The following is a 27,874-nucleotide window of genomic DNA, read 5'->3' as shown; positions in this document are numbered from 1 at the left end:
CAGTGGTAGTGTGAGTATCTGGCATCCAGGGCCATGCCCCACTGACCCCTGATGCCCCATGCTGTGTAAGGGAGCTCTGCCATGAGGCCTCAGTGACACTGACAGCAGCTGCTACTGCTGGTGAGTGTGGGGGTTTTTTTCCTGAGTCCCAGACTGCTGGGGCTGGGTGGGGGGGGCATCGGGGTCGGGTCTAGTTGTGGGGGGACTAACAGGGAGCCCCGTTTCCCCCTGCTTCCCCATATTGTACAGGGGAGCTCTGCCATGAGGCACCAGAGCCCCCACAGACCCTGCTACTGTTAGTGAGTACAAGGCTTTTTTTTTTTTATTTAAGTGCCAGGAGGCTGGGACCAGGGGGGCAGCCATCAGGGTAGCTGGGGGTGTAAGCAGGGAATGTGAATGGGTGGGGCAGCCATTGGGGAGGCCTGGGGGAGCAGGCACTTTGGACCCAACTGGAGATGGCTGACCTCCTGGCCAACTGGGGCCACATGCCTCTACTGGCTGTGCAGTCCCCATCCAGGTCTGGCAGGTGCACAGCAGGTCACAGTCGGGCAGCAGCCCTCACTGCCAGACTGCTGCAATGGGTAAAGGGTGCAGGGGACTCTCAGGCTGCTTCAGCAGTCCAGCTGGCACAAAGGGTAGTGTCCCCAATTGACTAGGGCCCAGAAGCTCCTGACAGTGAGTAGCCTTGAGCTACTAGACAGGGCAGCTTTTTGTACTGATGGGTCTAGGGCAGGGCAGCTTTTTATACTGCTGGGGACAACACAGGTGCTGGCCCTGGGCTCTAGTTCCTCCTGGCTGCAGATCCAGGAGGAGCCAGGCAGGGTTATTTTGCCCCAAGTGACCTAATTTGCCCACACCAAAGTTCATGTCTGGGCACATGCGTTGAGACAAAAAGCCCTGGCTTAAATTTGTACTGTTGCCCTGAGGGGTCAGGCCAGTGCTCAGGATCTTAGTATTACACTGTTAGACAGGACAGTGTGGTGTACAATTGCACTTATACAAACCCACAAATCAATTAGGTGTGTACACACACACACACACACACACACACACACACTACCAGCTCAGGCACATACACATCCAAACAAGCCTAGGCACACGCACACCTATCACCAATTCTAGCACATATACTATACACCCCAAAAGTTAGACACAGATCACTAATTCATATATATATATATATATATATATATATATATGTACACACACACACACACACACACACACACACACAGAGACAACTCAGATACACACACATTCAAAATAACCAGTCTAGGTTCATGCACACCTATCACCAGTTTCAGCCCATACATGCTACACACACCAAATTTAGACAGAATCAGTTACCAGTTACCAACACCTGCACATTCAATACACATACGTGGATTACTAATTTATATACCACACACACACACACACAATGATATCTATATATGTATATATATATGTGTATTCATAATTTACACACATACCACCCACCTACACATACACACAGGTGAGTTCCTAACTTGGGTGTTGTGATGTGTATGTGTATGCTTGGTGTACTTGGGATACCTGGAGAAAGGTTAAGGTAAGAAAGTAGAAGTGTAGGGAGTTAAAGTTACCAGGACCAGGATTAGAACCGGTAGACTACAGGGGCCTGAGCTGAAGGAGGCTTGGGGGTAACTTTAGGTTAATTGATCTTAATTGATTAAAAGACAATGCCCAAAGCCTGAAGAACAGGAAAACAATGCTGGCAAAGAGGCTGAGGCTGGGACTGGAGCCAGACCTATGGGGGAGCTGAAAAGGTAGGTGGGGAGAGGGAAAATGGGACTAAGGGAAGGTGTGGGTGTTAAATAGGGGCTCTGGATGTGGGGAACCAGAGAATGGATCTGGGGCAGCTAGAGAAGTTGCAGGGAGTGGCAGTAGGTGCTGGGAGCTGGAGAAAGGCTCCAGCTGCTGAAGAAAACTACAGGACAGCCACAAGGAGCTGGGAAGCTACAAGGGGGGGAGGGAGGACTACAGAAGGTGAGGGGGAAGCCTGAAAACAGAGAGAGGGACAGCAGAAAATCACAGGAAAAGCAGCAGGAGAGACTGAAAGGCAGCAGGGACAACATGAAAGCAGAGAAAGGCAGCAGAAAGTCACAGGGAAAAGGCAGTAGGAACTGAAAGGAAATCAGGAAAGTAGTGGAGAGGGGTGTGGGCTAGAGCTGAGAAAGAGAGAGAGAATGAGGCTGGAATTTAAGATAAGGAAGGGACTGGGATTTAGTAAAACATGACCCACCTCGGGGTTGCAAATGACAGTGGTTTTATTGAACAGAGGAGATGGTGACACAATGTTTTATTGGTTCCCTTACACCCACCCATACACACACACAATGGCAGCAGGGGTTAGAGAGGCTTGGTGCAGGGGCTAGAGTCCACTGAAGTCCAGGAGGAGATGGATAGAGACAGAGAGAGAGTCCAAATTGTAGGAGGAGGTGTGCAGCCCTATCCAGGCTGGAAAGGGGTCCTTGTCCAGTAGATGTTGTCCAGGGGGGAGTCACCGGCAGGGCTTCTGGATGGTGGTGGTCCAGATAGAGAGGGCGTCCCACTGGATCTATCTACACTGCCCCTTTTTATAGGGGCAAACCTTGTGTGACCATAGTGACAGGAGGCATGCCCAGGCAAGGGTCAGCCCCTGGCGTAGTGCACATGTGTGCTCCATGCAGGGATGTGAAGTTTTGGGTGTCTGTAATGGTGAGAGTTGCTGGTTCTGCAGGGTCTTTTGTCTTTCAAATGCTGGGTTCTTGTGTCTGTTCCTGGGTGAGGTCTGTGGTTCCTGGATGAATCAATGCGAGGTGATGACCCAGTCGTTACAGGCCATTCAGTAGAGGCCTGCTACCATTGAATTTCAATCATTCCCAATCACACACATTCATCTTGGAACCAATTTACATGGGTGGAATACATTATTCATACAGTTGCAACACAGAGGATGCCCAGGTAGAGGACACAAGATGGAGGCTTGACATATAAAATGGAAACTTGACACAGACCTAAACCATACAATATCCATATGAAACAATAAAAAGCAACACGAAAATGCTAATAATACAGTATACAACAGTAAAAATCAATACAAACCTAATAATTATACAATATAAAACTGGATATCCAAAACCAAAACCTTGCTATCAAAATAAAAATGTTAAAACTTATCCTACATCTTATCTTACTTATACTTACCTAGGAAATAAAGAGGGAGAGAAAAAGTCAGAAATGGTTGGGGAAGAGGAGGGAATGCATTTTAAAATAAATAAAAAAAAGAAAAACTGGGGGTTTTGCTACAGTACCACTTCTGTTTGAGCTGCTGCAGGTGCACATACTTGCATATGTGAACGCAACCAATGATTTCATTCTAGCACACTTAATTGTGCAGGCTTAGGCCTGCATGTAGAATTAAATATGAAGACGGGAGATAGGACAATAAGTTAGGATGATTACATAGGATATCTGGGGGGAAAAAATCTAATTATGAAGATGGTTAAGCATCGCAGTAGATTGCCTAGGTTGGTCGCTGAATCTTTCTCAGGCTTATAAGGGTAGATAAATATCCTTCACAGATGATATGAGTGTTTCTGCTTTGTGGGATGTACTAGATGACTGATATCTTGAGCATCCAGACCACTGGATTGAGCCACTGCCCATAGCAACCATTGCCATGGCCAACCTGTCATCCCAGATCATCTTTCCATGACTGACTAGTTTTTTTTTATCTTGAAAATGTAAAGCAGATGCAAGTCTTCCACATTTTACTGTCTTATCTCTTGCCCCATTTCATCTGTCTTATCAGAAGCAAAAGCTGTCACTGTTCTCACAGGCGCGGTACAGATATTCAAGGTCCAAGGATGAATTGATTAATTCTTTGCAAGTTAATCTAAAATGTTCAGATCAAATTGAAACAGAAGTAAACAGACATTACCTTTGATTTAGAAAATACAGCCACTTGCCTGCAATGGCTCTGGCCAGAAGCCAGGGGGTGCTAGAGCATAGCTTCTGGCTTTGTGTCCAGTTCCTCTTCCTGCTGTCCTTGAAGTCTCTGGGATTTGCAGGCCAGAATTACAGCAGCAGGACTCTGCAGGGTTGCTCATCACTTCCTCTTCCTGCTTCCAGGTGCCTCTGGGATTTGTATTCCACAGTTGCAGTCAGAAGTAAGTTTGAGCTCAGGGCTGAAAAGCATGCTGGGGGACTGTGATTTAAGTTGAACCAGGAAGGGGATCTGGGACAGAAGTTTCATAAACCAGTTTGACCCAGATCAGTTAAGTCTGATACCTCATTCAACCAGGTTTATCTTAAACCAGTTTCAGACATTTTGAAATTGGTTTATGTCTTCTGTTCTGTTACAGGTTGGAACCAGTTTCTGATCACTTAAATGAGTTTGTGTAACTTCTGTCCCTAGCCACAGTGATCAACTTGAATTTCATGGGAAAGTTATCGCTATCAGTGAAATCAGATCAGGTGTAGAGAGCGAACAAGAAGGGACCAATACAAGAACTGTGGAAAATATCAGTAAATTGTAGTATTGGGTTACTCTTCTTCCAACAAGAGTAAAAAAATATATAATAATCAATGAGCCTTAGCATCTTGAGGTAAACTTGTAAAATATGTCCTCAGGCTTCTACTTCCAAATGTAAGCAGCTCATCTATGCTCTGAGCAAACCATTGTGTGGAGAGCTGCTTGAGCATCTGATGGGCTTTTTTCCCCCCTAACCTATGCTTTGCTACAGGTTTTCAGGCCTATAAAAACAATATTTTTATTTCTGATATGTAAATGCATTACTGCACAGTTAACATATAGAGATAATAGATCTATTATAATCCACGTATGCAGTATAATTATGTTTGTTCCCATCAAATATACAGTCTAAACAACAAGCTGTTATTACCATTATCAGTTAGCTATTTTAAAACCACATTGTTCTTTCACAGGCAGAAAAATATTTCAGTGACTAACTGTGGTTGTCTTCCCCACGAATCACCTTATTTATTTTGCAAGCTAGTCCCTTTATGGCAATGAAAATTACTGCAGGCTCCTTCTCACCCCAAATGGGGAGTATGGCTAATGCTTGTGTTTTCCCTTCAGGTTTCAGACTTTCCCATTTGATGTAATGGGTTTTCTACAAATTGGTAAGTGAGTTGTGGGTAGTTTTTAAGCCAAATGAGTATAACTTTCCAAAAACATAGTTGTTGTTGACAGTACAATTTAATTTGCTGGTACTGTAGGGATTGTCTGCTAATACACCGTTGGTAAAACAGCCATTACAATAGATGTAAAAAAGAAAGTGATAATAGATTTTAACAATATTTAAGTGAAGCCTGAGATTTTCTGTCTTCAATTTTATGCCATGTTGTCCCATCAATTTATCTTTAAGACTTTTTTATGATTGTTGTTCCCATATTCATTTATGCTGGTGCTTCTCAACCTTTTTAGACTCGAAGCAGTAAGAAAATTTCACTCATTGTTTGACAGCAGAAAAATACTGGAGCAACTCTTCAGTTGCAGACAACTTGGAAAGACCACAGCAGATCAGAATGTTTTGAATACAATGGATTCCCATTTGGAATAGCTGCGTAATGGGCTTGCTGGGCTTTGCCCAGCTCCCCCAGCTTAGAAGACTGGGAATGTGATTGGTGGGGCAAAACCCACCAATCAGAGATAGGCAAGGGAAGAGCCAGGAGGAAAGTCTGCTCCCCCCCCTATTCCAAAGGCTGGGGTAGGAGCAGACTTAATTAGGAACTGCAGTTGCAGCCCCCCTAATTGGTTCATTTTCAATCTGGGGGTGGAGCCCCAGAAGGGGATATAAGCAACTGTGTGCTGAGCATGCAGCACTATCAGTGACAGATGGCGAGGGAAGGGGTCCCGGGGCCAAGAAGAATTGGGAGAGCTACCCAGTGGACATATCTGACTGCCCAGAAGAATCTGAAAGATTCTGCCACTGGACAGAAGTGGTAGGCGGTGCAGGTATCTCTGCACAGAGGGTCTGTGAGGAACCGAGACCCTGGAAGGGAGGCGGTTGAGGTCTCCAACCCCAGTATGAGGCCAGGCTCGGGAGTCAGTGCTACTGCAGGGTACATCATTGCAGGATGTAAGGCCCAGGATAAGGAGGCTGGGCAGTCTGGGGCCCATTCCCCGGGGTCCACAAGGACCATGGGAACAGAGCAGTTCCTGAGTACGAGGAGCAGCATTTGTGGAATGACCCTGCATATGCATGAGGCAGCCCAGGCCTGTATCTGTCCCTGAGAAGGATTGAACCACTGGGACATGTGAGCAAGTCACACTACCTGCCCTGAGGCCTGGAACTGAGCTGTCCCTTGGAGAAACATTAGTCAGGCCAGGTTACTTATGAACACTGCCCTACTCAGCTTATTGGGACATGTGGGTCACTGGGGAAACTGGTCTCCTACTGGGGAGTGACACTCAGGGAAGGTAGCCTGAATAAAGAGGCAGGAGGACGGGCACCACTAGAGAACTTTTGCATCTTATATATTGGAGAGTTTATTGATAGTTTGATATACTCTGTGCATTTTGGAGGGTATAGTAACTGTTAACTGTACACCTTGTATTTTAGAGCGCCATTTATTGTTGTATTTATCTGTTCATATGGTTTGGAACCATTATGCTTACATATATACATATGATTTCCCCCCAGCACGTGCCCTGCTGGTTTTCCCCTTCTACTGGTGGGGGGAGGAGGGGGCACACATTCTGGGGACACCTGGGTTATATCTGGTTTTATCATCTGAATCATGTTTACAAACCTAACAGTGCTAATATTTTGTAGCACCTCCTGACACCCCTTGGAAAGATCTCAAGGCACCATCAGGTGCCCCAGCATCCTGGTTGAGAGTCTGATTTATGCTGTAAGCTCCTGGGAACTGTTTCTTGAGTACACAATAGAACCTTGTTCCTGATAGCATGCTACTGCAATGTAAATTATTACTAGTAACTGAAACAGGATCACTAAGTAAAATAAAATATTACTCTTACATCGTTATTCTTCTCTTTGTCTCTCATTTTTCTGTGTGGGCAGCAGCACTTACATTAGGGGTCTATATGTACTATAGTCCCTATTGTTTCAATAAAGCTTTCATCTCTGGTATTCCCTAGCATAATCCAGCCTTACCCATAATTCTCCTTCCCCAGTCCAGCAGGAAACCATTAATTAATCAGATGACCTGAAGTCTTAAATACAGTTCAAAACGCCAATGCATACATTCATTGTTTTGGGGGCAAAATTGCAACCATTTAATCTGACTTCCTTCATAACATATATGCAAAAAACCCTTGAGGGATGGATTTAGGCAGCTGAATAGTGATCCTAAAACCTTCTAGGTTTCAGAAGAGTCTAATTAATAAATGACCTCAAAAATGAAATCAGTGGCTTTGTAAGGTATGTCGATGGTGGCAGATTTTATAATATGTACATTCTATTTCACTGACCATTAGGTTTGTTTCTCAATGTATCCTGTCTTCTCTCCTAGACTTAATCACCATCCATTTTAAACAATGATGTGCATAAGGGATAGCCAGTAGGGACACTTGTTTCTCATTCACTTCAGTAGAATTTGAGTCAGATGCAAGGATCTAAACTGGATCCTACTGTGATGGGGCCCTTTTCTATCTGGAAAGCACCTAGTGTACCAGCAATAAATAATCTAATATTATTTAGAGTAGTGACCATGGGATCTTAAAACTCTTCACAAAGGTGAGTTGTTAGTAATAAGAATAAAAATACTACAAATAAAATCATTATCATCATCATTCCCATATGCAGATCAGAACAGGGAGGCACAGTTTTACATGGGCAGTACCAAAAAAGAGACCAGGTCCCCTGATTTAGATGATAACATTAAGAAGCTAGGTTACACTGCCACCATCAAGCCAAATATAGTTTAGGTTCCTTCAATACTATATCCATTTCGCTGATTTTGTGGCCAGATTTCAATATACTTTATAGTGTGTATTTTGCCTACAAGTCTGTGGGCACTTTAGCCTGCAATTTACAACCAGACATTCTGAATGGATTTTTAGCAGATGCTGGCTCTTTCCATGTTAATTTGCATGAATACAGATCATATGACCAATTGTATTTAAAACTCCACATTAAATTACAGAAATAATTAAATTTTATAATAAATAAAAGGTTAGTTGAACTTAATGATTGCACAAAAGCCGGAAAAAGCTCACTCCTCTTCTGTCTGGTTCCAGGAATTTTTACCCATTAAATATTCCAGAAGACTCCCCAGACTGCAAACATTATGTCATGAGAACAAACTCTGATTTTGGATTATGTCTTAAGGCAGGAAGAAACTGTCTCTGGCAACTTTTAAGTATTATTTTCAGGATACTAATAAGAGTTTTAATACTATAAACATCTTCAGTTTCTCATATGTTGTCCTATACAAACAGCATACACATACTTGTGAGTAGTAAATCCATTTAGACAGTATGTTTATTATCCTCATAAGTTTATATCCACTTTTATTTATGCCTAGATTATTTTAATTAAGATAATTATGGAAGCCACCAATTTGCAACTTTTATGATTTATTTCACTTTCTAAAACCAGGGCTGATCATCACAGTTAATTTTATTGTTGTGCAAGTTTATTTCTGGTGTGATTTGTTTTTGGAAATGTTTATTCCATTAGACGAAAAGCCTAAACATTCTTTTGCTTCTCATCTTCATTTCTGCTTCACTGTAAAGCAACTAAACCAAGGCCCTGGCTGTACAAAATAACATTACTGATTAACCCCATATGAAAACTTGCACTTAGCTGCTTGGGAGCCACTGTTGTCAAAACAAAAAAAAAATAAAAACATATGCACTGAGTGCTTCGGCATCTACCTGATGAATATATACATCCAATACAGTTGCTTTGAATATTTTGAGATCCTTGAATAAATTTACTCTAGAAATGTAAAGAAGTCATATTGTAATATAACTAGATAATATCCCTATTCTCACCCGTGAGAAGACTACTTGCATAATTCACTTTGAAGTTCTGTTTTGAGTAGCTGTCTACACAGTTTCAGTGAAACCAGCTATCACTTTGTATTTTACAACACTGTTCTATGTGGCATTTTTGTTACATATCCATGTGTGATGGAGCAGCTTAAGTGCTCCATCACTTCAACCACGTGCCAGCTGCCTGCTCCAGCAGTTGTTAATTAGGGCACCCATTTTAGAGCCCAGCTCTCCGGGCTGAGAAAGCAGTTTGCTGCCAAAAAGGGCAGTATGTGAGAGGCCTTATGAAGGTCTGAATTTGATCTGGCTGCAAGCCAGAGCAGTATTAACATACTGGATGACATCTGCAAGGGATGGGACATGTTAAGGGGATGTCAGAGCATGTACTTATCACCCTTGTACATCAGGGCACTCAAACAGCAGCCTCCCACCTAACTAAGATCTGGATCAATTAACAACATGGTGTGGCAGGAGAAGGAGGTGGCAGTTTGCCCATAGACAGATGGAGGGTCAATACTGAGGTCAGGCCTGGGAGTTTGCCCCTGTCACACATGATTATCAGTTTCACACTTTCATTGGCAACACCTTCTCATGTGTATAAATGGAACCAATAGTGTTAATGTAAGTAATCCATGTAAAAAAGGGAAAGCCAAACTCAGGATCAGAAGGAAATGTATTGGAAACAATGGAGCAGTTGCTTGTAACTCATAATCTTTTTGAAAATATAAAACCAAATCATGTTGGAGGCGTAATATGTCCATAGCTCCCTCTTCTCAAAAGAGAGAACAATTTGATGTATTTTTCTCACAGGCACCATCCTAAAATCATGGAGCAAATCCTGCACAATAGTTACTTTATAGAATCCGTATTGAGAAATACTGTCTATCATGCCCAAGACCCAAAGTCTGGCTCCAGATGGATAATTTGCACATGGGGCATTTGTTTAGCATTTTATTAAGTTCAGATCTAGTTTCAGATGTGAAATTTCTCAAAGTTTGATTTATGTTCAGATCAGGACATTTTTCGTTTGAAACTTCGTAACATGTATTGAAGCACGTGAGGAGACTATTGTCTTTGTAAGAATAAGCTTGATGCATCAACTTGCCAGCATAAAATCACACCATTAAAAAGATAATTGTTTCCAACTGTCTTGAGAGATTTTATGATGATAGGGTTCCTGAAGGTTAATAGAACAGCAAAGTAATGCTTGAAATATGAGACTTCTATGTACAAATAATATTCAATGAATTCAAAAGCTAATGCAAGAGTTGTCAATTGTGGGTATGTGTGCCCCCAGTTGGGGTACTTTGAAAGGTCCCAGGGTGTACACAGGAGCAGGTGGAGATGGAGCGCCACTACCCCGTGACAGTGCCTCACAGGAGCAGGGCCAGGGTGGGGCAAAAGCAGGGCCACACAGATGCTGCACTGCCACTGCTCACCACACCCCTGCATCTCGCCACCCTCCCCTCCCCTTCCCTCCCCCCACCATGTATGGCCACTCACCCCTTCCCCCAATCCATGTCCAGCCACTTGCCACCTGCCCTCCCTGGAGGTATACTCACTAAAAAGGGGGCCACCAGGATTACACTTATCAAAAAAGGTTGAAAACTCCTGGGCTAATGTATCACTGTCCTCATCTTCAACTGTTCATCTCTGTATAGCAGGCTGTATATGGCAAGCTTGTTATTTTACAGCAAGAGAAATTTAATTCTTCCTCTCACCACATCATGAAGTACTACGACCATTATCTCCTTGTAATACAAATTCTCAATAATGAATCAGTGACCATTTGAACTATAGACACCAGCTGATAATGCAGATTCTTCCCCTGATGAGGTGTGCACCAAGAACTCCCATGGTCAATAGGAGTTAGATGAGTATTTTGAGGGATAATAGGCTGCTGGAGATGCTGGGTGTAGTTATATATAGCCTGACTCCTGTTCATAAGAGCTCATTCTTGTTCTAAAATAAAATTTGCTAATATTTGAATTGGTCCCGTGATTCTAATCTAAAACTTTACTTTTGTGTGCCTACCACTTCTAACCAGCAGTAATATGGCAGAACAATGTTATTGCTTCTGGAGTACTTGTATGGAACTCTGGAATTTTATCAGTGCCTTTAAGGGCATATACTTTATATGGAGATCAACAATTTTTTATGACAGTGCCACAAAATGTTACAAGAGATTTGTTGAATAAGAAATTCATGGTTTCAAAGCCAGAATGCCTTCCTCCTACTCTGGGAGAGTACATGAAATACATAATTTCTGCACTTAATAGTCTTTTCAGTTGTACTAGTCACCTTTGATTCCAATGCATTATAGCCCTTCACTTTGGGAACTCTTAGAAGATGAATCATTACCAAAATGATTACAGCTGTATTCTGTATTTCAGCTGCAAGAAGAAGTTGTGTAGAGGTTCAAACTGTGAGATAGATGTGGAAGAGCACCTAACTTATTATTCATTATAATTTCAATCATGTAGTGCAGCTATGAGCAAGATCATTTCTATACTTACAGATTATAGTACAGCTTCCCTCTCTGTTTCCTAGTCTGATGTGGTATGAGATTTTGCAAGAGTCAATAAGTGAACACAGAATGACTGAAGCATTTATGGTAGGTTTTACTTTAAGGCCAAAAAAAAAAAAAATAAAGATGTCCTATTAGAACTATTCAATATTGTGAGAACTTCTGCTGAATTTACACCTTCAGAATTTATTTCTACTATGTCTGGCATGAGCACACAAAATGGACTTCAAACTTTTTGTTTACTTTCTTTAAAATCAATAAAGTCAGGTAGTTATGTAAATGCCATCTGTCAAGTTCTTTCAGAATAACCTTTTATAAAGGGCAAAAAATACCTCACTCTAGTTCCCAACATTAAAAAATAGGCATTTTGTGCACAAACCAAATATAAAGCAGCCAAACTGAGGAAAATAATTAAAATATAACATACATTTAAATTGTTCTGTATGGAAAATATTTAAACAGGTATATGGGTCTGCAATGCCATAAAAAGATGGATCAACATAGGAAATTTGGGGCATTAGAAACCTAATAATCACCACAGACAGGACATCATTGCAGACTACTAAAATAAAAGAGAAGCTCCAAAATTTCCTGTAAAGAAAAATATAGAGCTTAAAAGGGAAGGTAGCAATGAAACCATGATGAAAGAAGAAGTGTTCTGTGCTCAGTCTACTTGGCTATAATGATGTGTATAGCAATACTATGTGTTGTTTTAAATTAATATTAAATTTTATATGTTGCTTTCTGTCTATGGCATAAATTACGTGTATTAATGCACAAAGTAGAAAAAAGCATTCCAACCATGTAGCAAGGGTGTCCAATTTTTTGTTAATTGTAAAGAGCTCATGACTATCCATATTTTTGCCTAGCAAAATTTGTGGGTGTTTTATTAACTCTTATGCAAGCAGTGTGTGTAAAAGTTTGCCTCTATGGACTTCTGTCTGAGCAAAGAAAATAATCCAAGGCCCCAGCCTCAATGGGTTGAGCTAGCCTCAATAATATTTTTTCATAATAGCAGTAAGAAAGGTGAAAAACTTTTGAGTCATGTGCAGGATTTCTAGGTATAGTTCTTGCCCTGAGAAATTTGTAAAGTGACTCTGGCAGGATCATCAAGAAGTTGATAAAGAATGAGAAAAATGACTGGTATAGTTAACAGGATATAGTGAACAAGATAGAGTGGACTCCTCTTCAAGGATAGCACCATTAAAAATCTCATTTTAAAGGATCTGATATAAAATGAAGGATAAAGAATTTTCATTTTTGAGCATGGATTACTGAGCAGGATATTATTTTTCCCCTAAGGTTTGAGCTCTCTCAAAATACTAGCTCCCCAAATCATCCTCCTGAAATTCATTTCCTAGGGAAGTTGTTCAGCTGTACAAAGACAGATGTGCAGCTAGATTCTGATGGCTGCCAGAAACTTTGTAATCTGTTAAATTTCAACAGCTTGCTTCACCATTTCCCTGCACTATGTCACTGTGCAGTCATTAATGTTATTGCAAAATGCCACATAAAATGGCAAATTTAGAACTGAGCGTTTTACATTTTCTTTGAATAATTTCAGACTATATATATAGGTAGCATTTGTCACAGAAATAGTTGTGGCTATAACTTGTGCTGTTTTTGAAGTATAATATGTGGACATGATAATTCCATGACTTCTCCACTGAGGAACAAGGTACAAAAAATGGAGAATTAACATCTAAGACTAAGCATAGGTGTTCAAAAGCCCCTGGCAGATGTGCTCTATCGTACCCTAAAGTGCTGTAAATTAGAGTAGCAGTAAACTGAACAGACATTCACCATTGGGGTTGAGGGTGGGGGTTGGTGTTTGTCTGCACTGGCCAAAGCCAGCAGATAAGGGGCACTCACGCATTTCCCAGGAGGCTTCCAGATAGGCCCTTCTCCCCAGCACCCTTCCCACTCCCACCCACAAGTGAGGTCAGCAGTGGCTGGAAGGAAGAGTGTGGGGAAGCAACAGAGTGCCCCCATGAGGACTCCCCCCACAGCTTGCTGGCTGAGGTTTCCGCGGCAGGAGAGGGGCCTGAGCCAAGTCCACATGGCAAGAGGTACTCCCTTCCCTCCCAACCCCAGCCTCTTGACAGCTGCAACCAGGAGCTGAAGTGTGGGGCTGCCTGGCTCAGCTTTTCACTGCAGAAACTGGAGTGGGGAGGAAAGAACCCTCCCCCCCACCACAAGCTTCTTGAGGAGCACCAGGCTGGAGCAAGCATCCTCACAATGCAGGTCCTGGCAGCAGCTGTCAAGAGGCTGGAGGGAAGAGATTTCTCCTGCTGCATGGACCCAGCTGAGCCCCCCTACCCCCAGCCCTAGCCAGCAAGCTGTGCAGGGATGCTCACAGTGGAAGAGGGTTCCCTTCTCCATCCACCCTCACCTGAGCCTTATGACAATGGCAGCCATAAGCTTCAAATTGGGGTTGCCTAGCCTTTTTGCAGTGCCAGAAACAGGGGGGAAGGGTGGGGAAACAGCCTTTCTGTCATGTGGAATCAGCCTAACCCCCACCAAGACCTAAGCCCACATGTTTGGGGAGGATTTGTATGGCAGAGAAGTTCTGTTCCCCTACTTCCCATCCAGCTGTTCAGAGAAGATACGGATTCTTTTCTGTCTCCTCTATGTGATAACCTTGGTGTGGGACTGGGCTAGTGCTTGCCAAGAGCAGGCAAGCACCAGCCAAGGCTAGCAAGCCACCCAGAAAGGGGCCCTGGGATGATGGCCAAATGTACAGGCGTTCAAAAAAGTGCTCTAAAAGTGCTTTAGCCTAATACAACATCCATCAAAGGTTAACTTAGAATATTTTAAAGCATTTTAAATGCTGTGAACATCTGTTCTGTTATGGCTTTAGAGCACTTTCTGTGTACTTAAAACACATTAAATGTAATATCTATACCTCGCTCATGTGTGCATATTTTTCCCCTTATTATACTGTTGCCTTCAGAAAAATTAACAAGAGGGTAAAAATAAATATTTCTGGTAAGTCTGAATAAAGTGTAAGTAATAATTCACTAAGGCAATTTTCTGATCATATTTTATAGTGGCCCACTGGTATAAATGGCTATACCCTGTACAGGAGAGATTGTGCTGAAAAAAGGGGCAAGGGTATAGCTCTCTCTGTGAAGGAGAGCTACATGTTCCTACAGGCTGAGATTGGCACAAGGAGGACTACTGGAGACCCTTTATGTTAGAATATGAGGGGAACAAAGTGAAGGAGATACAATGGTAGGAGTCTACTACAGACCTCCAAACCAGGAACAAGTGCTTGACCAAGAATTCACCATGGAACTGGCCAAGACTGCACACTCTTCGTGCATTATGGGAGACTTCAACTACCCACACGTATCATAGAATAAGCACGTGGCCAAATCTGATCGGTCACAAAGCTTCCTTACATGTGTGTATGGGCTCCACCTGTCTCAAGAAGTTTATGGGCCGACAGGAGGCAAAGCGCTGCTGGACCTGGTACTGGCCAAAGAGGATGATCTAATCAGAGACCTAAGAATTGAAGGGAAGCTTGGGTGACAATAACCATGAGTTGATCACTTTCACTATCCATTGCAAAGCTGGCAAGTCAGCCAGCAATGCAGTAGTCCTTGACTTTAGGAAAGTTGACTTTCATAAGCTCAAGAGGCTTGTTCTTGAGGCCCTGAGAGGCCATGATTTCACAGGGAGGGAGTTCATGATGATTGGTTGCTCCTTAAGGAAGCAATCCTAGAAGCACAAGGAGAGTCCATCCCAACCCATAGGAAAGATAGTAAAAGGTCTCAACTACCCCCTTGGCTCAACAGGGAACTCATGGGATTCCTATAATTAAAAAGAGAGGTGTATAAAGGATGAAAGACAGGAAACACCACTAAGGAGTAGACTGCACTGGTCCACACCTGCAGGGAATGAAGTAGGAAAGCCAAGGCTGCAACTGAATTCCATCTGGGTACACAAATCAAGAACAATAAAAAGTCCTTCTTCAGATATGTGGGGAGTCAAAAGAAAAACAAGGGCAACACTGAACCCCTGCTAAACCAGCTATGGAAGCTGACTACCAACATCCAGGAAAAAGCCAATTGTCGCAGGGCAGGGACCCAGGAGTGGCCGTGATCTCTCCTGGTGCCCCTACTGTGCCAAGTAGCCAGTCTAGCACCCTCATTCTTGCCCGCCATGACTTTGATGGTTCTATAATATTAATGGGAGGCTGCCTTTACTTGACCCCTTCGACCCGGTGCTCTTACCCTTCCAGTCCCTGCTCTATACAAATAGATTCTGGTGCCCCAACCCTATGGGCATCATGTGGCTCCTTCCACCCCTAATACATGCCCCAAGCCTCTTAAGTGTTCCGGACATTATCGTGTCTATACTCTTCCTCAGTGGCCCTCCCCGAGGCCCCTGACCATATGCTCACCCTCACTGGGCTCCTTATTCCCGTACTTGCCTTCACCAGGCTATAGTCGTACGCTCACCCTCACTGGGCTCCCTAATCTTGTACTGGCCCTCACCGGGCTCTAGCCATATGCCCGCCCTCACCAGGCTCTCTAGTCTGGTACTTGCCCTCACCAGGCTCTCTAGTCATACGCTCACCCTCTTCCAGGGCCTCTCACTAAGCTCGCCCCCATCTGGGGCTTCTCAATAAGGTTCACCCCCTTTTTGGGGCCTCTCAATAGGTTTGACCCCTTTCTGGGGCTTCTTCTGCACAGACAGTGCCCCCACTGGGTCCTGTCTCCCCACGCTCATGCGCTCTCACCCGTACTGCGGCCTGTCTCTCCACACTTCCCGCGCTCTCCTGCGTTCACGCCCGCCCGCACTGGGGCCTATCTCCACATGATCTCTACAGTCGGGGCTCAGGTGGCCGTAGCTGTGCCTGGCCCCTGACCCTCCTTCTGGGTCTTATGCCCGACTCGGGCTCCTCACCATCAGGCTCAGGCGGCCTCCTCCTTCCCAGGCCTTCCAGACCCCTTCTATGGGACTGGGGTCAGTGTCCCCTGAACGTTGTATCCCACTGGGCTTCTCGCTTGCACGTCCCTCCCTCGGGCTCTACTCGCACTCGCCCACACGGAGGTCTACCTCGTGTTCATGCGACCGGGGCTCAGGCGGCCATGGCCATGCCTGGCTCCCAAGACCCCCTTCTCAGGGTCATACGCCCCACTGAGCTTCTCTGACTACCACCCACATGGGGCTGGGGTAACGACATCCCAAACGCAGCGCCACCCCAGCGCCAAACTGCTGTGCCTTCTCTGGCACCCGATTGCTGTGCCCTCCCAGGGCACCAGGAACCCCCATGCTACTGGGGAGCTCCATTGATGCCTCCTCCAACCCCTACAGCCTCATCCAGTCCTCTGGTGTAACAATAACAGAACAGAAAACACAAAGCCATAAGCCAACTGGCTGTAATGCAAAAGAAGCCTTGTGGCTATAGCATAAATTCTACACCACCCTGTCCCTCTTTCAATACCTCCCTGTCAGGAGGTATTCTCTCTACCCCGTATCATTGTGCTGGCGGTCAGGCTGTGCTGTGATGTGCTGCGCTGCTCTACAGCAGAGCTCCTGCTGCTCAGGCTGCCAGAGGGGAACTGACTTCTGGCCTCACCCTGACTGCTTATAAGGGCCAGGCCCTGCCTCTTTCTGGCCAGCTGACCAGGTTGGTTGCCCCGGCAACCCTCACCTGTGCTGCCCTGCTGACTGGCAGCTAAGCCCCTATCACCATTGCCAGTAGCAAGCACCCTAGTGCCTGCTACACTGATCTATTTAATGATTACTTTGCATCAGTTTTTCACCAGCCCAAAGGGATCACCCTGCCTAACATGATGCGGCATGACCAGGGTGAGGATGGATTGGCACCATTGGCATGGATCTTGTGAGGTAGCATCTTGAGAGGTTGGACCCCCATAAATCAGCTGGTTCAGATAGGTTGCATCCAGGAGTGCTAAAGGAAGTGGCAGACATCATAGTGCAGCCACTGGCATAGATATTCAAGAACTTGTGGTGCTCAGGTGAAGTACCTGAAGATTGGAACAGTGCCAATGTGGTGCCCATCTTCAAGAAAGAAAGGAAAGAAGACCCGGGAAGCTACAGGCCAATCAGTTTGACCTTAATCCCTGGGAAGATTTTGGAAAAAAATATCAAAGAAACCATTCTTGACAGGCTAACAGAAGGCAACATTCTGAGGGATAGCCAGCACAGGTTTGTTGCAGGTAGGTCTTGCTTGACCAATCTCATTTCCTTCTATGACCAGGTGATGTATCACCTGGACAAGGGAGAAGAGGTTGATGTCATATATTTGGACTTTAAAAAAGCCTTTGACCTAGTTTCCCATGATGTCCTCATGGGAAAATTGGGCAAGTGTGTCCTTGAGTACTCCACAGGCCAGTGGCTGAGGAACTGGCTCTGAGGTTGGACCCAGAGAGTGGTAGTAGACTGAATCAACATGGCACTTGGTGACTAGTGGCATTCCTCAAGGCTCCATTCTCAGACCTGTACTCTTTAATGTCTTCAGAAATGATCCGGATACTGGTGTCAAAAGTGGACTGGCAAAGTTTGCTGATGACACCAAACTTTGGGGAAGAGTTCCCACACTTGAGGGTAGGCTGGTGATCCAGGCCAACCTCACTAGGCTTGCAAGGTGGGTGGATGAAAACCTGATGACATTCAATATGGAGAAATGCAAGATGCTCCATCTCAGGAATAAAAACCCACATCACACTTATAGGCTCAGCAATGCTACACTCACTAGCACCATGACCAAAAGAGACTTGGGGGTCACAATTGACCACAAGATGAATATGAGCCACCAATGGAATACAGCAGCTGGTAAAGCGAACAAAACTCTGGCTTGCATCTATCAATGCATCTCAAGCAAAACCCAGGATGTCATCCTCCCACTGTACTTGGCCTTGGTGAGACCACAACTGGAATACCGCATCTAATTCTGGGCGCCACAATTTAGGAAGGACATGGAGAAGCTTGAAAGAGTCCAGAGGAGAGTCATGCACATGATCAGAGGAAGAGAACAGGCCTTATGAAGAGAGCCTGTGAGCCTCTTCAGTCTGAAAAGCACAGGTTTAGGGGTGAGAAGGTGGTAGCCTATAAGTACATAAGGGGTGTACATCAGGATCTGGGGGAAAACCTGTTTACCAGAGCACCCTAGGGGATGACAAGGGCCAATGGTCACAAACTCCTGCAAGACCCTTTTAGGCTGGACATAAGGAAAAACTTCTTTACTGTCCAAGGCCCCAACAACTGGAACAGACTCACACAGAGGTGGTGTGCAAGCACCTACTCTGGACACTTTCAAGAAACATTTGGACACTTATCTTGCTGGGATCCTTTGACCCCAACTGACTTCCTGCCCCTTGGGCAGGGGGCTGGACCCAATGATTTTATGAAGTCCTTTCCAGCCCTAATGTCTGTGAAATCATAGTATTATTATCATTATTCATATATTATCTGATCATATACGTTATTCTGGAGTAAGTGAAGAATGTGTTTATAGTTAACTCTCTGCTATGTTGCCACAGAAAAACTCATCTGGACTCGATGATCTCCCGAGGTCCCTTCCAGCCCTGATGTCTATGAAATCTATGAAATCTCTGAGGCAGTTTGTGCCCTATAGCCACCGTTAATTGTGAATTCTTCTTAACAGAGAAAAGGTCTGTATACTAAAGTACCTGAATTAGAAAGATTCTCCTATATTGTGAAGGACAAGGTAGTGCTGCATTATTTCAGCCTCAAGTGGTTTACTATATGTGGGCATATTATTGGAAGTGGGAGTAGCAGAAGTAGTCTGCTTTCATTTCATTAGCTTGGTGAAGTTATTGTGTGAGTGATTTTCGATGCTCCCATTCTCCCTGCTTATCATCTCTGGAAAAGCCAAATGTTGTATTATTGATAGGGACCTACCAAATTAATGATTTCATGATTTTTGCACAACCCATGAATTTGATAGGTACCCTGTGAAAAATCCCTGTCCCCACAAAAGCTCTCCATGCTACCAACTGTGCTCCCAAGCTTTTTTCTGATACAGCTGCATCCAGCTGGTAAGTCTGATGTGGTAGAAAGGGAGGAGGAAGGGAAGGGGCATGGGGGGGCAGATCAATGCCCCCTGTGGTGAGGGAGGGAGTAGAGGCAAGTGCTGCTCAGGTGGGGGGGTCAGAGCCACAGCTCGTGGTGGGGAGGTGGCTTCCACCACTGCTTGTGCCCCAGGAGGGCACCATGGGGGCATGTTCCCCTCAGACCTGCACAGGGCAGGGTGGGGCAGGCTACAGCCAGACCTGCATGGGGCTCTTTTCAGTGGGGGCCAGGTTTGGAGCAGGTGCCAGTGGTACTGGGAGGATGCTGCATCCACCCCAAATTTTGCCCACGCTCCAGTCCCAGTGCCATAGTCACCAGCCACCTGGCACAACCCTGGTTCTTAGGGCTGTGTTAAATTTCACCATCTGTTTTGTTTCAAACAGTTGAACTGAGTTAATTTCCCCAGCCCAATCATTGCACTAGGGGAACTCAGCCCAGCTGGCCAGAGTTTGTTTCCCCAGCCCAATGGTAGCGCTCAGCTCATCCCCAGTTCTCTTCCCTGATCGATCCCAGTGCTAGGGAGGGGAACTGAGTGATGGGGCTCAGTTCCCTTCCCCAGCTCCCTGGTCCCAGGCAGCATCCCTTCCTCACCTGGCAGGCAGATGGAGGCCTGCAGCCCTGGGAGGACTGGCACAGCCCCTGCAGCCCTCCCAGAGTTGGGCCCCAATCTGCTTGCCAGATGACAGAAGCTGTTTCGAGCTTCCCCATTATAGCTTTTGGGCAAAATGTCAAAACAGTGTCAAAACAGCATCACTGTTTTGATTAAATGAAATGGAACAGTAGTTTCAAATCAAAATGAAATTCAAAATGAAATGCTGTTCCCTCGAAACTCGAAATGCAAGTCAAAATGGAATGGTGCCATTTTGCACAGTCCTACCGGTTCTTCCTCATGATTGATGGAGGCAGGGCATTGAACCAAGGCTGTGCCAGGTGACTGGCGGTGATTGCATTGGGAACGGAGCAGTGGCAAAATCTGGGGTGGATGCAGCATCCTCCCAGCACCGCCAGTGCCTGCTCTGAGCCCAGCCCCCATCAAGAAGAGCAGCTCACAGCCCTGGCTGCAGCCTTCCCTGTCCCACACAGATCTGGGGAAATACATGCCCCTGCCCGGCCCCGCCCCACCCCACCCAGGCAACGTCTATCCCTGCCCTGTTCCTCACTGTAGGGGATGTTTGATCTGGTCCCATTCCCCTTCCCTCTCCCCTCCCCTTCTAGCACACTGAACTTACCAGCTAGAGGCAGCCCTCCATGCTACCAACTGTGCTCCTCACCCCCTGAGTGCTGCACTGTGGATGCATGCAACATGGGCATTTATCAGCCAAATTATTGGCCCCATTGAGCCAACATCTGATACAGCCAGTATTCTTTATATCAGTACCAATCCAATATCAGACCAATGAATCAGTGCACCTCTAGTAATGCTAGAGCCAAGTTAGGAGGCAACCACATCATAGTATTTCTTAGTCTCTCCTTGATACAATCATATCTCATTTGTTTCGCTAACAAAGCAAGGGATTTCTATTAAGTGTATTATTCATTTCTACTTAGCAAATTTATTCTAACCATAATTATATTTTCTAGTAAATCTATCTTTGTCTCTCTCTAATACAGCTGCAGTCTTCATCATCTAAACTCATCTCTGCTATTGTCATCAAGAAGTGTGACTTCATTACAGAGATTAAATTCAAGCTCTTCCCCATTCTTTTAATGAGCTCTTCCTCCCCTTATACCCAAAGGGCAAGATCTAAATGATACCAAATCACTTCTAAGTGCAATAGCTTTGCAGGGCCATTTCTGTCTTTCCTGTACAAAGAAAGTTTAGAATATCCTTTAAAACAGATTCCCTGAACAAAACACAGAAAGCTGCTAGTGCAGTTAGGCTTTTTCCCAATAATGTACTAGTCAGTGGAAATGTAGTGCTGACAGAAAGCTGAAGCTAAACAAGATTAGTGGATGATTCATATAAACCCAACTGGAAGGAAAGTAGGGGGAGGAAAAGTCCTCCACTGCTTGACAAGAACCAGAACATTACTGACTGGTTTCAATAAATCTTCCTTTACTTGCCTTGCAGAGTAACTAAATGAACATGCAGAGCCATGCTCAGTCTGTCCTCAGTCTTGGTTTTCTTGATTGAATATTTTCTTGTGAGTAAACATATAATACACTTGAGAGTTTACGCTGTCAGGAATTCTCCTTTTCATCAGATCCAATAACAACTTAGAATAATTAAGGCATGGTTGAGCACACACGGGTTCACAAATTTTCAGGACATAGAGCTTCAATCACAATTCAATGACAAAAAATTAGTTAACACAGAGTTATCATCTGCATTTTCCAAATACCAAGTTCAGCAAAATTCATAGTTCTCAAAAACCAATCAATCCATATAACAAAAGCAGAAGCTTAATGAATGTTTGCACAGCTCCCTGTTTGAGTAGACTGAGGCTCTTAACCCACCTATTTAGTCCCCTCTCCCATGCCAGCTGCCCTTTCCTGGATTTAGCTGGTTTTAACTCGTTTCTCTCACTACACACAAGTGTTGTATGACATAACTTTTTTATTCCCTTAATTTTCACAGGTTTAAATTTGGGTTACCTTCCTACCTACTCTGGTTGAGGGCTTCAGTTCTAAACTACCAGGGCCTCACTAGCTTCTGACACTTTGGTAGTAGCGCTGTGTGAAATGGCAACATTCTGTTTCAACTTCTGTTTCAATGGAACAGTGTTTTGTTTAGAGTTTCATTTTGTTTCGAGACCTTTTTTTTTGTAACAATCTCCCCCCACAGGTGGTTGGATATTGTTGTCTTTCATAGATTCTGGTGTTCAGTCTGTAGGGGTACTGGAGGTTCTTGGCAGGTTTTGTGTTTTGAACTGTAGGAAATTGTCTTCTGCTGATGAGGTTAGGTTAGCAAGGTTTGGTGCTTGTTTGAATTTACAAACCACTTTTCAGAGCTGGGCCTATGAACTTCACTTTATCAACCTGCTAGGTAATAGGTACAGAAACTCATGGACTCAATATAGACAGTGGAATTCTGACACACTACAACCTGCTGGACATCTGACTCCCTAGGTACCTCTGCACTTTTACCTGGACTACTACATCCCCCTTCCACCCCACCAGCCCACCACCCCAGCCTGTCCCTCATCCCCTGGTGACTCCATTTTCATTTTCACTTACTGGCTTTATTGCCTGCATTGCATGCCAGCCTCTGGCTTCTTTACTATTCCTTGCATCCAGGAACAGGACACAGACCAACTGCAGGTGCTTCCTCAGCCTGACAAAGGGTTTTTTAACCCGAAAGCTGGCATCCCAGGCATCTAAGCTGAGCTCAGTTGGAGCCTCACAACTCCACTGAAACCAGCAATCCTCAGGCCTGTCAAAGACATGACAGGTCTGGACTTTCCCCAGCCAAGACTGCGTGCATGCATGTGGTAGCTGAAGGTAATGGTGCCTCCTATCTGCCTTTCACCACGGGGATCCTTGGTCCTGGAATTTCATAGGGCTGCCACACCGCCAGCAGTTCCAACAGGCCTTCCCCACCTGGGCAGAGTGAAGTTTTAGCGGTCATGCTCAGGACCTGGGGCCTCCTCTATCCCCATAGCCCCAGCCCATATCTTCAAGTTTGTCCTGGCATGGAAGCTCGGCAGGGACATTTTCTTCCTCTAATGGCTGTTGATGCTGTGAGTGCCCCCTCCAGCTCTGAGAGCAGGGCATTAAATGTTTTTTTAAAAATAAAAAAGGAAATAGGTACAGACAGAGTGAGGAAGGTGGCATTCACTCTGCACTTGGAGCTTGGGGAACCCCAGCAATGGGAAGTTCACCTTGAGGAACACCAGCTGCTCCACCAAACCTAGATTCAAGCAAGTGCAGTGGGATATTGCTACATCCCCAGCAATGCTGAACACCCTCTCATGTGGAATACTGGTCGGTGGACAGAACAGGTGTTTGTGGACAGTCATGGAAAGATCCAGTGACATCTGGCTGCAGCTTACCCAGTAGGCCAAGGGGTTGCACAGCAGCAGCTCCACATCCTCTGCAAAATAGGCAGCCAATGAGGCCTGAGTGCTACCTGCCTAATGGTGCCTCTGGACCTCATAATGAAAGACATGCCCTTGGCTCACATTGGCAGCACCTATGGTGGAGGAGGAGACTGGCTGGTGAATGGCAAGCTAGCATGGGACAGTGGATCCCCCTCTTTCAGGTTCCCCCGCCTCCACCATTCTGCCTCCCTGACTGTCTTCATCAGTACCTCCATCCACTGATTCAGGGTTTGGCTGCTGCATACACTGCCCTTCACCCTCGGGTCACACTTGGCAGCCAGCACATGGACTGTACTGGACCGCAAGGGATCAAGCCATTTCCTGATGCTTTCCTTCAGCTGCCTTGCCAGTGCCTGGACATCTGGTGACAGCGGCTTGCCTCAGCCAATAACACTAATCCCCTGGAAGATCTCCATTTGGCTCTGGAGTTCCCTTACTGTGGGGATCACCTGGCTAAGGAGGGCAACAGCAGCGGTGAGGGTCTCAGTGTCCTCAAGGAAGGGCTTGAAGACCAGCAAGATCTGGGAGATGGTATCCCACTCAGCTCTGTTAAGGGGGCCACTGACCCCCAATCTCCCTGAGCAAGGCCATCTCATGGATGGCCTTCTGTTGCTCCACCAACCTCTCAAGCATCAGGTATGTGGAGTTCCACCAAGTCTCCACATCCTGCATGATTTTGTGCTGCAAGACATTCAACTCTGCTTGTTTGTCCTGCATCATCTTGCCCCCTTGATGCTCTGGTGGAAGTAGCCTGCCACCCTCCTGTATTTGGAAATGAACCTGCTGACGGTGCTGGCACTGTTACTGAAAGCCCTGTCCTCCTCCAAGGCATCCCTGGAAATGAGATGGATTTTGTGTGCCACACAGCAGATGCCAACAAAGTTGGCATCATAGACCACCTTGACCATATTAGCCCCATTGTTCATGGTGACCATGAACCCACAAATGAGCTCGCCCTGCCCAGTAAGCCACCCCTGCACCAAGTGGTTCATGGCCCCCATGATCTCTGTTACCATGTGAGACTCATCCATCACTTCATCTTGAAGGAGAGCCCACTGACAGCCTGATTGGTCACACCACTGCCCTGAGAGGGAGAGGTAGATGTGATCTCCACCCCAGCTGCTCCAGATGTCCAAGTGTAAGGCCACCTGTGGACCTGCCTTGTGCAGCTCCTCTCTCAGGTACTCCATACATGCCTCATACAGGGAGAGCACCACTGTCCTGCTCAAGGTGGTGCATGCAGGCACTTGGTAGGATGGGGCCATGAGCACCATAAGCCACCTGAACCCTGTCTGCTCAACTAAGGAGAAGGGCTAGCCATCTACAGCAAGCATCTCCCCAGTGCTCTGGGTGATTTCTCTCACCTTTGCAATGCACCCCACTTTCTGTTCACCTTTCCCCCACTGTTCCAGGGTGGCCCGCCTCTGCTTTGCAGGGACAAGGGCTTTGGAGTGAGAGGGAGACTTCCCTTTGGACATGCTCCCATTGGTGCCAGGCTGAGGAGGAGCAAGGGTAAGGGGCTGGTGCTTGCAGAGATGCATCAGCATCCCCATGGTGCTCATGTGTTTTGTTCCCTTGCCCTGGCTGGTTTTGGCTTGGCAATGCATGGCATGCATGGAATCATGGCATACATGGAATCATCTTACAGCTCAAAATCATCCCAAACCACACTACCCACTCACTTCTGGAGTACGAGTGCATGGATGCTGCACTCTCTCCCTCCTAGCAGGCAGAGGCACAGCAACAGGAGGAGTGGACTCAGCTGAACCGCTTGCCTCCACAACCTCTACCTCAACCTCCTCCAAAGTGCCTTCTGGGGAAGGAGACCTGGCTCTAGGGGAAACTTGAGGGGTGTAGAGCACAAACTCAGATGATTCCTCCTGCTTCCCCAAAATTTCCCTTGCTAGGACACTCTGATCCAGATCCAGATCTAGCTCTTCTGGTACTGGAAGAGACTGTCGTGCTGGTACTGCTGCTTGTTGTTGTAATGGTGGTGGTGATGGTAGTGGGAGTTATGGTGGGAGTGATGGTAGTGGGAGCCTGGAGCTCTTGGACAGGGTGCAGTCTCAGGCACAGGCAGTGGCACTGGCACTGCTTGCCTCTCCTTGCTGCTTGTGGAAGCCTCATCCCTGCTAGCTGGAGAAAAGAGTCTGCATCTCAGTTTGGGTGGAGGAGAGGGAGAACTTAAACCTCTCCCTCTATCAGCTCTTCTGCCCCTCCCTGAAGGCTTGCCACCACCTGCTTTTCCACCATGCTTCATGGTGTGTTTCATAATGTCTTGCTTTTATACAAATATATAAATTTATTTGCATTCCTATATACATTTGATAATGTGTGTGTGTGTGCTGCAAGGATGCATAGAAAACAAATATAATATATCTCCCTATATAAATTCTATAACGTGTGTATGTTGCAAGGTTTAAATGTATAGAAATGAAATATTAATATATTTCCCTTCCTATATAAATGAAATTCTGTAGTGTAATAATGATATCCAATATAATTATAAAATTGAAAAGAATAAATCAATTAATAATAAAAAAAAAGCATCTGGAAGAAAGAAAAAGGTATTCTGAAATCCCTCTTGCTAGGCTAGCCTAGGCTGGCAAGTAGGAAATCCTTCAGATTAGTGCTAGTAGCCTTCGTAGTAATGTTCCTGAGCTGCTGGAAGGTAGCTGAGTAACTGTCAGACCTCAAGGCAGAAAGCAGGCCAGTTCAAACAATGCTGCCTTGTATGCTGTTTTTCCATCCTTCCCCCAGAGCACTGGGATTGGAAGGGACCTCAGGAAAGGATCACAGTCACTGGCCAGCTACACAGTCAATATTAGAACAGTCCTTCCACCCTCTTTTGCCCCCCTCTTCCTCCTCCCTTTCCTTACTTTCTGTTTCCCTGAAGGAAAGCCCAGCCTGAGCTTCAAAACTCAAAACCTTTTGAAACTTGAAACCTTTCAAAACTTTTGAAATGTTTCAACTGCCCTTGTTTTGTTTCGAGGCTATTTCAAAGCCCTTTGTTTCATTTTAATTCCACTGTTTTGAGCTTGAAATGAGTCAAAACAGAGTGGAAACAAAACAGCTGGTGAAATTTTGCACAGCCCTATTAGGTAAGGATCAGGTAAAAGAGATCAAACACACTTTCAGCAACTGAATCCCTAGATTCCAGCTCACATGTGGGAACCGGGATAGGGGCTCAGACACACCCAGAGAACTAGAAATCTATGGGCCAAAGAGAAACAAAGTGCTGCTCGACCTGGTACTGGCTACGGGGGATGACCTAATCGGCGACCTAGTGATCAATGGGAAGCTGGGTGACAGCGACCACGAGCTGATCACCTTCACCATCCGCCATAAAGCTGGCAAATCAGTCAGCAACACAGAAGTCCTTGACTTCAGAAAAGCCGACTTTGACAAGTTCAAGAACTTGTCGGTCAGGACCTCAGGGACCATGACCCCAGGGAGATGGGAGTTCAAGAAGAGTGGTTGCTTCTCAAGGAAGTGATCCTCAATGCACAAGCTAAATCTATTCCAACATGGAGGAAAGGCAGCAAGAAGGCACAGCAGCCCTCCTGGCTTTCCAGGGACCTGGCGGACCTCCTGCGGCTAAAAAGGAAAGCCTACAAAGGATGGAGGACGGGATTCACCTCCAAGGAGAATTATTCTGCACTGGTCCGGTCCTGCAGGGAGCAAACCAGGAAAGCCAAGGCTGCAACTGAACTCCAATGAGCTTCAAGCATCAAGGACAACAAAAAGTCCTTTTTCAGATATGTGGGGAGCCGGAGGAAAAGCAAGGGCAACAATGGACCCCTGCTGAACAAGATGGGGCAACTGACAACTGACGCCCAGGAAAAAGCCAACCTATTAAATAGGTACTTTGCGTCAGTCTTTCATCAGTCCCATGGGACGCCCATTCATGCTATGGGACAGGGAGATCCGGGTAATGGGGATCCCCTACCCTCCATAAATGCTGACCTTGTGAAGGAACACCTTGAGAAGCTGGATACCTTCAAGTCAGCCGGCCCTGACAATCTGCACCCCAGGGTACTCAAGGAGCTGGAGAGCGTCATAGCCTAGCCCCTGGCACGGATCTTTGAAAACTCCTGGCATCTGGTGTAGTGCCCGAAGACTGGAAGAAGGCCAATGTGGTGCCGATCTTCAAGAAAGGGAGGAAAGTGGATCCGGCTAACTACAGGCCCATTAGCCTGACTTCTATCCTGGGGAAGATCTTAGAAAAGTTTATTAAAGAGGCCATCC

Source organism: Crocodylus siamensis, chromosome 4, assembly GCF_052110815.1.
Source record: "Crocodylus siamensis isolate JL-2025a chromosome 4, ASM5211081v1, whole genome shotgun sequence".
In the NCBI taxonomy this organism is placed as follows: domain Eukaryota; kingdom Metazoa; phylum Chordata; order Crocodylia; family Crocodylidae; genus Crocodylus; species Crocodylus siamensis.
Note: the sequence above shows the minus strand (reverse complement) of the source record.